A 12,104-nucleotide genomic window follows, 5' to 3' on the forward strand; every position below is an offset into this window, starting at 1 on the left:
GATATGGTTTGGCTGTGTCCCCACCCAAATCTCAATTTGAATTGCATCTCACAGAATTCCCACATGTTGTGGGAGGGACCTAGGGGAATGTAATTGAATCATGGGGGCCAGTCTTTCCTGCGCTAGTCTAGTGATAGCAAGTGAGTCTCATGAGATCTGATGGGTTTATCATGGGTTTCCTCTTTTGCTTCCTTCTCATTTTGTCTTGCCGCTGCCATATAAGAAGTGCCTTTCGCTGCCTGCCGTGATTCTGAGGCCTCCCCAGTCATGTGGAACGTTAAGTCAAATTAAACCTCTTTTTCTTCCCAGTCTCAAGTATGCCTTTATCAGCAGCACGAAAACGGACTAATACAGTAAACCAGTACCAGTAGAGTGGGGTGTTGCTGACAAGATACCTGAAAATGTGGAAGTGACTTTGGAACTGGGTAACAGGTAGAGACTGGAACAGTTTGAAGGGCTTAGAAAAAGACAAGAAAATGTGGGAAAGTTTAGAACTTCCTAGAGACTTGTTGAATGGCTGTGCCCAAAATGCTGATAGCAATATGGACAATAAAATCCAGGCTGAGGTGGTCTCAGATGGGGATGAGGAATTTGTTGGGAATTGGAGCAAAGGTGACTCTTGTTATGTTTTAGCAGAGACTGGTGGCATTTTGCCCTTACCCTAGAGATTTATGGAACTTTCAACTTGAGAAAGATGATTTAGGGTATCTGGCAGAAGAAATTTCTAAGGAGCAAAGCATTCAAGAGGTGACTTGGGTGCTGTTAAAGGCATTCAGTTTTATAAGGGAAGCAGAGTATAGAAGTTTGGAAAATTTGCAGCCTATGTGACAGAAAACAAAACTTTTTGGGAGAAATTCAAGCCAGCTGCAGAAATTTGCATAAGTAGCAAGGAGCCTAATGTTAATCCCCAAAACCATGGGGAAAATGTCTCTAGGGCATGTCACAGACCTTCATGGTAGCCCCTCCCATCACAGGTTAGGGGGCCCAGGAGGAAAAAGTGGTTTCATGGGCCAGGTCCAGGGTCCCTGTGCTGTGTGCACCCTAGGGACTTGGTTCCCTGTATCCCAGCTGCTCCGGCCATGGCTGAAAGGGGCCAATGTACAGCTTGGGGTGTGGCTTCAGAGGATGGAAGCCCCAAGCCTTGGCAGCTTCCAAGTGGTGTTGAGCCTGTGGGTGCACAGAAGTCAAGAATTGAAGTTTGGGAACCTCCACCTGGATTTCAGAAGATGTATGGAAACAACTGGATGCCTATGCAAAAGTTTGCTATAGGGGTGAGGCCCTCTTGGAGAGCCTCTGCTAGGGCAGTGCGGAAGGGAAATGTGGGGTTGGAGCCTTCACACAGGAACCCTACTAGGGCACTGCCTAGTGGAGCTGTGAAAAGAGGGCCACCGTCCTCCAGAACCCAGAATGGTAGATCCACTGACAGCTTGCACCATGCTCCTGGAGAAGCCATAGACACTCAATGCCAGCTTGTGAAAGCAGCCGTGAGGGAAGCTGTACCCTACAAAGCCACAGGGGCAGAGCTGCCCAAAGGCATTAGAACTTACCTTTTGTATCAGTGTGACCTGGATATGAGACCTGGAGTTGAAAGAGATCTTTTTGGAGCCTTAAAATTTGACTGCCTCACTGGATTTCAGACTTGCATGGGCCCTGTATCCCCTTTGTTTAGGCCAACTTCTCCCATTTGGAACAGCTGTATTTAACCTGTACCCCCAATGTATCTAGGAAGTACCTAACTTGCTTCTGATTTTACAGGCTCATTGGCAGAAGGGACTTCCCTTGTCTCAGATGATACTTTGGACTGTGGACTTCTGGGTTAATGCTGAAATGAATTAAGATGTTGGGGGACTTTTGGGAAGGCATATTAGTTTTGAAATGTGAGGACATAAGATTTGGAGGGGGCCAGGGGCGGAATGATATAGTTTGGCTGTGTCTCCACCCAAATCTCAACTTGAATTGTATCTCCCAGAATTCCCATGTGTCGTAGGAGGGACACAGCGGAGGTAATTGAATCATGGGTGCCGGTCTTTCCTGTGCTATTCTTGTGATAGTGAATAAGTCTCATGAGATCTGATGGTTTCATCAGGGGTTTCCACTTTTGCTTCCTTCTCATTTTCTCTTGCTGCCACCATGTAAGAAGTGCCTTTCACCTCCTGCCATGATTCTGAGGCCTCCTCAGCCTTGTGGAACTGTGATTCCAATTAAACCTCTTTTTCCGCTGGACATGGTGGATTACACCTGTAATCCCAGCACTTTGGGAGGCTGAGGTGGGCAGATCACGAGGTCAGGAGTTCGAGGCCAACCTGGCCAACATGGTGAAACCCCGTCTTTACTAAAAATACAAAAATTAGCTGGGCGTGGTGGTGCGTGCCTGTAGTCCCAGTTTCTTGGGAGTCTGGGGCACGAGAATTGCTTGAAGCCAGGAGGCGGAGGTTGCATTGAGCCTAGATCGTGCCACTACGCTCCAGCCTGGCAACAGAGCAGGACTCCGTCTCAAAAAAACAAAAGAAACAAAAAAACCCCTTTTTCTTCCCAGTCTTGGGTATGTCTTTATCAGCAGCATGAAAATGGACTAATACAAAATGGGAGCTACATAATGAGAACTTACGAACACAAAGAAGGAAACAACAGATACTAGGGTCTACTTGAGGGGGGATATTGCGTGAAGGAGAGGAGCAGAAAAGATAACTATCGGGTACTGTGCTTAATACCTGGGTGATGAAATAATATGTATAACAAACCCCCATGACACGTTTACCTATGTAACACACCTTCCTATGTGCCCCCATAGAAAAAAATCCCATGACATCAAAACTAGTATAGCTAATGTCTTTGGGAATGGCTGTCTCTTCCAATAATGACAATGAGAATTTATAGCAAAATATCATATAACATATAGAGTATCAGAATGTAACTCAGGGAGTTACATTAATCCACTTATGTCTAGTGTGTACCTATATACCATCATTTCTCTTTAAGCTCTAAGGCTGAGCTCCAAATGACTCTTGGACAACAGCTGAGGTTCAGAGACACCTCAAACTCAAGATGTCCTGAGTGAACCCTTCACCTGTGTCCTTAAGCCAGCTCCTCTTCTAGCACCACAATCTTTTGGCTCTTCACTCCTCATCCAAATTAACTATAAAGTCCTCTGCATGGAATCTCCAGTTTGAGACTAAACTGGATCTCTTTCCACTGTTTCAATTTGTCCTCTCCTTATCTACCTGCATGCTGTTGGCTGTGGTGTTTTCCTTAAGTGCCTCCTTCAATCCCTTCTACTCTTTCCGCACTGCTATTAGATAGGATTCCACTCAGGTCTCATGTTATTGATTCTACTGCTGAAATGTCTGGCATTTTTTGCCTCTCTATTGTCACTACTACTGTTAGGAATTTAGGGTGGTTATAGTGCCTCAAATCCCCTCTAGGAATCCTTGACAAAGGAGCTTTATATATACTAATAGCCTCATGAATAAAAAGGAACTGGCTTTATGAATAGACCTGTAAGTGCCTGATAGCACCAAAGTAAAATTCTGGTAAAAGGTATACTGAAGAACCCAGCTAGACCCCAAGGTCAAAACTAGACTTCCTAACTTGTCAGCACAGATCTAGCAGCAGAAGAGGTGGTAGGGCCTGCCAACACAGGCTTGTTTGCTGTGCTCACTCACAGTGGAGGCAGAAAGCAAAGGAGAAGCATTTCTCCTGGGGGAACAGCAACTCACCTACTTTGAACTGTGACCCAACCAAGTTCTCAGGCTCTAAAAAATCAGGGGGAGAAAGCCTGGACAGGCAGTGGGGGAGAGAGAGAGAGATCCCTTCACCATAGGCTGAAACTAGATGAGAGACTATACTATGCTTAACAATGGAGATACAGACACATTCTGAGAAATGTGTCTTTAGGTGATTGTGCAGTTGTGCCAACATCACAGAGTGTACTTCACAAACCTAGATGGTATAAGCATACTACACACCTAGACTACCTGGCATAGCCTATTACTCCCAGACTACAAACCTGTACAGCAGTTACAGTACTGAATACTACAGGAAACTGTATCACATGGTGAGTATTTGTGTATCTAAACATAGAAAGGGTAATGCACTGTGCTACCATATTACTATGGCTACAACCTCACCAGGTGATAGGAACTTTTCAGCTCCATTATAACCTTGTGAGACTTCCATTGTATGTGATCGTAGTTGACCAAAACATCATTATGTGGCGTATGACTGTAATCCATTCCCCAAGTAGCACTGCCTCCAAGAACTTCTGTCTCTTCACTCTTCCATTTGTTTTCCACACTACCATTAGGGTTACCTTTTGAAGACATAAATCTGATCATGTTATTTATCTGCTTAAAAACCTCTCATGACACTACATACCTCCAGAATCAGGTCTCACTTTTTGGCATGGCAAGTGTGAATGCCTCTCCAAATGGTTACTGCCAAAGTTTTAGGCTTCCTCTCCTTCAACTCACTTCCCATGAGCCCTAAGCTCACATATTTGTGCAGATTTCACATTCTCAGAACAATTAATATTTGTTCATATCTCTGTGCTTTTAGGCATGTTTTTAGTGTTCCCTCTGCCTGAAATTGGACCTACTGCCTTTGAATTCATCCTTCAAAATTCAGCTCAGATATTTCCTAAGGGAAAGTTTCTCAAATGCTCCAAGTAGTTATTTATTCTGTCCTGTGTTCCTAGGGTCTGACTTACATGTCTCTATTTTCATATTTATCATATTGCATTAAAATGATTTGTTTACAATTGTTGTTTTCCACTAAAAAGTAAACTCCACAGGAAAGTTAACTATTTTCCTTATCTTTGCATTCTCAAAATTTAGTCTTTTAAAAAAATAACAGCTGTGGTGGCTCACGCCTGCAATCCCAGCTACTCGGGAGGCTGAGGCAGGAGAATCATTTGAACCTGGGAGGCGGAAGTTCCAGTGAGCCAAGATCACGCCACTGCACTCCAGCCTGGGCAAGAGTGAGACTCAGTCTTGAAAAAAATAAAACAAAAAACAGCTTTATTGAGATGTAATCCATATACCATAAAATTCACCCTTTTAAAGTGTCCAGTTCAATGATTTTAGTATATTCAGACTTTATTAATTGTAGAACATTTTCTTTTTTCTTTTTTTTTTCTTTGAGACAGAGTCTCGCTCTGTCGCCCAGGTTGGAGTACAGTGGCGTGATCTGGGCTTACTGCAACCTCTGCCTCCTGGGTTCACACCATTCTCCTGTCTCAACCTCCCGAGCAGCTGGGACTACAAGCACCCGCTGCCACACCTAGCTAATTTTTTTGTATTTTTAGTAGAGATGGGATTTCACCATGTTGGCCAGGCTGGTCTTGGTATCCTGACCTGGTGATCTCCCTGCCTTGGCCTCCCAAGGTGCTGGGATTACAGGCATGAGCCACCGCGTCCGGCCATAGGACATTTTCATTATCCTCAGAAAGAAACCCTATACTCCTTAGGCAATGTTAAATAAAATGTATGTGAAGCCATTGTTTTAGTCTGAGCTCCTACACTAGGACCCAAAAGACCAGAGCAAACCAGGATGGAGTAACACATGCTAGGTGCCACTTAATCAAACTGAACTTAAAAACAGGGCAGTTTAAAAAAAACAAAACAACACACACACACACACACACACACCCAGGAGATTCACAGCAATCAAAAGGGGCCCAGTCAACCTGAACCAGCATGATGAGGAAGTCCTCTCTGCTTTACCCCTACAAGGAAAATAACTTTTAAACCATTAATCTGCCTTTTCTTCCTTGTTTCTGCTTTCTTTTCTGTTCCCTGTTTCTCCTTTTCTGCCTATAAAACTCACCCACTCTGCTCTGCTCAGCTTAGTGAAGCATAATTCTAGTTCATAAATGGGATGCTGCCCAATTCATGACTTGCTAATAAAAGCCAGTCAGGGCCAGGTGCAGTGGCTAACATCTATAATCCCAACAGTTTGAAAGGTTCAGGCAGGAGGATTGCTTGAGCTGAGGAATTTGATACCAGCCTGAGCAACATAAGGAGACCCCCATCTCTACAAAAAATAAAAAATTAACCTGGCATGGTGGCATGATGATAGTCCTGGCTACTTGGGAGGCTGAGGCAGGAGGATCACTGGAGCCCAGGATTTTGAAGATGCAGTGAACTATGACCTCTCCACTGAACAATCCTGGGCAACAGAGTGAGAGTCTGTCTCTTAAAAACAGAAACAACCCTCCTCAAACAAAAAAACCCAATCAGATATTTAAAAGTCAATTCATTAAAATTTTGTTCTTTTGTTTTGTTTTGTTTTTTTGTTTTTGAGACAGGGTCTTACTCTGTCACCCAGGTTGGAGTGCAGTGGAGAAATCATGGCTTACTACAGACTCAACCTGGGCTCTGGTGATCCTCTCACCTCAGCCTCCTGAGTAGCTGGGACTAGAGGTATGTGCCACCATGCCCATCTAATTTTTGTATTTTTTGTAAAGACAGGGTTTTGCCATGTTTTTCAGGCTAAATTCTGTTCTTTGACAGCAGTCACTGTCCATCCTCTCCTTGAATCTCTTAGCAAGTACTTGTCTACTTTGTGTCTCTATAGATTTGCCTATTCCGGCTAATCTGAATAAAAAGAGCTATACAAGAAGTGGCCTGTCCTGCTTCTTTCACTTAACAAATTTTCAGGGTTCATCCATGTCATCCATGGTGTAGTATGTGTCTTTTTGTTTGTTTGTTTTTGAGACAGCATCTCACTCTGTTGCCCAGGCTGGAGTGCAGTGGTGCAAACTCAGCTCACTGCAACCTTTGCCTCCCGGGTTCAAGTAGTTCTCCTGCCTCAGCCTCCTGAGTAGCTGGGATTACAGGCACACGCCTAGCGAATTTTGTAATTTTAGTAGAGAAGGGGTTTCTCCCTGTTGGTCAGGCTGGCCTTGAACTCCCGACCTCAGGTGATCCGCCTGCCTCAGTCTCCTAAAGTGCTGGGATTACAAGCGTGAGTCACCAGGCCCAGCGCATGTATACTTTTTAAAGCCAAATAATATTCCACTGTATGTGTCAGAGGCATTTGAATGAGAGCAACTCCATCTTGAATAGGGGCAGGGTAAAATGAGGCTGAGACCTGCTGGGTTGCATTTCAGGGATGTTAGGCATTCTTAGTCATAGGATGAGACAGGAGCCTGGCAGGACTGGTTTCACAACACACAAGTCTTTTCCCAAAGACCCTGCTGATAAAACAGGATGCAATAAAGAAGCCGGCCAAGACCCACCAAAACCAAGATGGTAATGAAAGAGACCTCTGGTCATCTTCACAGCTCATTATATGCTAATTATAATGCGTTCGCATGCTAAAAGATATTCCCACCAGCACCAAAAGAGTTTACAAATGCCACGGAAACATCTGGAAGTTACTCTATATGGTCTAAAAAGGGGAGGAACCTTCAGTTCCAGGAACTTGCAACCCTGGAAAACTCATGACTAATCCACTCCTTGTTTGGCATATAATCAAGAAATACCATAAGTACACTCAGTCAAGCAGCCCATGCCACAGCTCTGCCTATAGAGTAGCCATTCTTTAGTTTCTTTACTTCTCTAATAAACATCATTTCACTTTACTTTGTAGACTCACCCTGAATTCCTTCTTGCATGAGATCCAATAACCTTCTCTCTTAAGGTCTGGATTGAGACCCCTTTCTGGTAACATAGGGATTAACCACACTTTATTTACCCATTCATCAATTTATAAACATTTGGACTGGTCCTACTTTTTTTGGCTACTATTAATCATGCTGCCATAATGTCCACGTCCAAATTTTTGTGTAGACAAATGTTCTCAATCCCCTTGGAAGTACAATTGCTGGGTCATATGGTAACTCTATGTCTAACATGTTGAGGAGCTCCCAGATGGTTTTACAAAATGGTTGCATCATTTTACATTCCTACCAACAATATATGAGTCTTCTAATTTCTCTACATCATGGACAATACTTGTCTTTTTTATTTTAGTCATCCTAGTGGGTGTGACGTGGTATCTCATTGTGGTTTTGACTTGTATTTCATATAATCTTAATAAATGTTTATATAATGAATGATTTTTTTTTTTTTTTTTTTTTTTTGAGACGGAGTCTTGCTCTGTAGCCCGGGCTGGACTGCAGTGGTCGGATCTCAGCTCACTGCAAGCTCCGCCTCCCGGGTTTACGCCATTCTCCTGCCTCAGCCTCCGGAGTAGCTGGGACTACAGGCGCCCGCCACCTCGCCCGGCTAGTTTTTTGTATTTTTAGTAGAGACGGGGTTTCACCGTGTTAGCCAGGATGGTCTCGATCTCCTGACCTCGTGATCCGCCCGTCTCGGCCTCCCAAAGTGCTGGGATTACAGGTTTGAGCCACCGCGCCCGGCAATGAATGATTTTTGAATGTCCTGTATGTGGCTTACATCCTAGAAACCTGGCTAAACCAAATTGAAGTTTTTCAATGTTGTATTCATTTCACACACATTTGTTGAAGTCCCACGATATGTTAACTCTAATGCACCTAGTATAGAGTGGCAAAGTTATGAGAACAGACCTTGGAGCAGAAAGGTCTGGCACTTTCTGCCCCAGCTGTGCCACTTATTGGCTGTATGACCTTGGGCAGATTATGTAACCTTTCTCAGATTTAGTGAGGCAAGTTAATAGTATCTTCCTCATGATGCTGCTCTGAAGGTTAAATAAGATCATGATCCTGGAGTGGTCCTCATGTCTGTAATCCCAACATTTTGGGAGGCTGAGGTGGGAGGATTGCTTGAGCCTAGGAGTTCGAGACCAGCCTGGACAACATGGTGAGATTCCCACCTTTATTTAAATAAGTTTATTTTTAAAAGAAAGATCCTGAATATTAAGGGCTTAGCACAATGGCTGCAAGAAATAACAACTCAATAGATGTTAGTCATTATTATTGAGTGTATTAAAGTCATAAAAGTAAATAAGACAAATGTCTAATAACATAATGTTATGTAAGCTATTGAGACAAGTGAGGTAAAAAGGATCCTTGGAGAATCTCCAGCCTGCCTGGGCATTGGGAGGATGGGGTGGAGCCTTGGGGAGTTAGCACCCATTGCAGGAAGGAGGAGCCTGTTCTCTCCTGTTCCTGGGTGGTAACAGGGGATTCAATCCATGAAACGCGAAGCCTGCTAGCAGGACTCTCGCTTTGCTGAGAGTCCCTGTTTCCCTTTTTTCCCTTTTCACACAATAAATGCTGCCCTTCTCACCCTACAATGTATCCACATGCCTAAATTATCCTGGTCATGTGACAAGAACTACGACAGAGACATTTGTATGTCTCTCTCTGTAACCATAAGGCTACTCTCCCGTCCTTATTCATTAGGCTGTTATGCAGACTAATTACATAATAACTACAAAGGTCTTCGAATTCCTAAAATATATATTAAATAAATATTTAAGATGTGTTACCCTAAGAAACCAGTTCTTTACCATATTCAGAAAGAAGAGATTTTGGACAAGAGGGACTTAGATTTCACGAATGCCACAGCTCCTGTGGTCAACTTTCTTTTTGCTGTTACCATTTATTCAACTGGACAATATTCAGGAAAAAAAGGTTATTTTTTGTGTATGTGAGACATTTTTAATGTGCACTTTTTACCACAACAAAGCAAACATTTCATACAATGTTGGCATTTAATAAAAAATGCGGTTTCTTTTTGAATTTTGAGAACTTTGTTTTTTCTTTGTTTGTTTTTGAGACAGGGTCTCACTCTGTTGCCCAGTCTGGAGTACAGTGATGCAATCATCCTCCTGAGTTTGAGTGATCCTCCCACCTCAGACTCCTAAGTGGCTGGGACTACACGTGTGTACCACCATGCCCAGCTAATTTTCTTATTTTTATTTATTTTTTTTTACAGAGACAAGGTGTAGCCATGTTGCCCAGGCAGGTCTCAAACACCTGGGCTCAAGGGAGACTTGGCCTCCCAAAGTGCTTGGATTACGGGCAAGAGCCACCAAGCTCTGGCCTGAGGGCATATTTTTAAATTTAATAATAATTCTGAAGAGCTCTCCTAACTACATACAATTTTTTGCAGCAGACAAGCAACCATTCTACACATTTTTAATGCAAATGTAAGTGTTTGAAATGTAAATTTGCTTTGGGTAAAGGATAATCTAGAAGCCCTTGAGGCAGCAGGCCAGGGAACTTAAGGATGATTGTGATGGAGAAAAGGCAAGCCAAAGAGGCTAGGGCAGAAGCAGGGTGAGGAAAGCAGGCAAATGGGGAGAGGCTAACGAGGGCAAGGAACGCTAGGACACATTGAACTAGGAGCACACAAAACAACTGGCAAAGGAAAGCAGAGACTGTAGAGTGGGCTGATGCAAGAGGTAGCGAGAAATGACTGGAAGTAGTCGTTCTGGCTGTATTTGTGAATTTCCTAGAGATTCATCTCCAAATGTAAAGATAACTACTGTATGAAGTAAGGAAACAGAAGTAGCTCTGGCCCATTCAGATTAAAAGAAGAGAAGCTGAGCAGAAAGCAGACATGTCCTAACCACAAGCAGAACTCATTACCCATACTATATTAGAGTACTTTTTTTTTTTTTTTCTCACCTATGAATCATTTATGTACCAAGTTTCTCTTAGGATACTTTATAGTTTATATATAATGGATGAAAGGGGGCTTAGAAGCCATCTAGTAACCTAGGGACTCAAATGGCTAGATATATAATGTTGCTGATTATTGGAGAAAGGAGCAAAAGGGGATAAGAAAAGACCCTAAAGAGGTTAAGGGAAGGGCCCCAATTTCCCACAGCTAGAGCTAGAGGAAGAGATACTTGTTAGATGATGGTAGCAAAATGAAAACCAGAGACAGAAGGAGGCTCCCTATTTGAATACTCCATTCAGCTTGCTTTATTCAGAAACAGCCTTTCATTGCTTAGAAATAACATACACTAATATTATCCATGCCATTCTCCCGCCTGGAGATGACCTACACTATCACTCAATGGAAGCCACTGTAGGGAAATCAAAACACCTCAAAGCCAAAATAGTACTTAGAAGTCAGACACATTTAGAAGTAGAAGAAGGGAAGAAGCAGTGGAAATTGGACTGACCACATCTTAGGCAGTGACCCTGGTGATGGATTCCAAGGCAGGACTGCTTACTTATGGGACAGCCAACTGGGCTGTGCAAAAGTATCTTTCCTTGTGGTGATGGAATTTTTTCTTTTTACTTGAGTTGGACTTCAATTTGAGTTTCATTTGGGTTAATAAATACTGTAATTTCTTAAAAAATGTAAATACATCTAGCATGGGTAAAGAATTGTCACTCATACATTTGTGTGGATTAGTTTCATTTAAGGTATTATTCAAATGCTTGAATAATATATATTCAAGTGTATATATATACTATATGTGTACTATATACACTTGAATATATTATTGAATATTATATAGTCAAGTATATATTGAATATATTGAATATATTACTCAATAATAATATAAGTATAAAATAAGTATATATTGAATATATTTAATATATTATTGACTTGGGTGCAGTGGGGCGATCTCGGCTCACTGCAAGCTCCGCCTCCTGGGATTCCGCCATTCTCCTGCCTCAGCCTCCCGAGTAGCTGGGACTACAGGCGCCCGTCACCTCGCTGGGCTAGTTTTTCGTATTTTTTAGCAGAGACGGGGTTTCACCGTGTTAGCCAGGATGGTCTCGATCTCCTGACCTCGTTATCCGCCCATCTTGGCCTCCCAAAGTGCTGGGATTACAGGCTTGAGCCACCGCGCCCGGCCAATTGAACATTTCTTAAACTGCATGAAGCTGGGAGGGTATAGACAGAGTGGTGAGAGGGCGCACCCACCTAAAGTCAATCAAAGCACACTTCACATGCTGGCCATATAACAAATAAATACCAACAAAGCAAAACTAACCAAAATAAACAAAAGATCCCTACATTCTAGGATTCCAATTCACATCAAACTGCATTTGTATAAAGACAAGTATTGGAAAACATATAAGACAACACTGAACCATGAAAGATATACCTAACTCAAGAAAGTAAAATTTGGTATGGGTGATTTTTTAAAATTGTGTACACAAATATATATTTTCTTCAGATAAACTTTTAAAAACAATAAACATATACATA

General features: G+C 42.6%; 1 protein-coding gene across 10 annotated transcripts in view; it reads right to left on the minus strand.

Moving 5' to 3' along the window:
* ZRANB3 (zinc finger RANBP2-type containing 3) overlaps positions 1–12,104 on the minus strand; it is a 317,061-nt gene that overhangs the window by 46,189 nt on the left and 258,768 nt on the right. The gene's annotated exons all lie outside the window — the stretch shown is intronic.

Source organism: Chlorocebus sabaeus, chromosome 10 (assembly GCF_047675955.1).
Source record: "Chlorocebus sabaeus isolate Y175 chromosome 10, mChlSab1.0.hap1, whole genome shotgun sequence".
Taxonomy (NCBI): domain Eukaryota; kingdom Metazoa; phylum Chordata; class Mammalia; order Primates; family Cercopithecidae; genus Chlorocebus; species Chlorocebus sabaeus.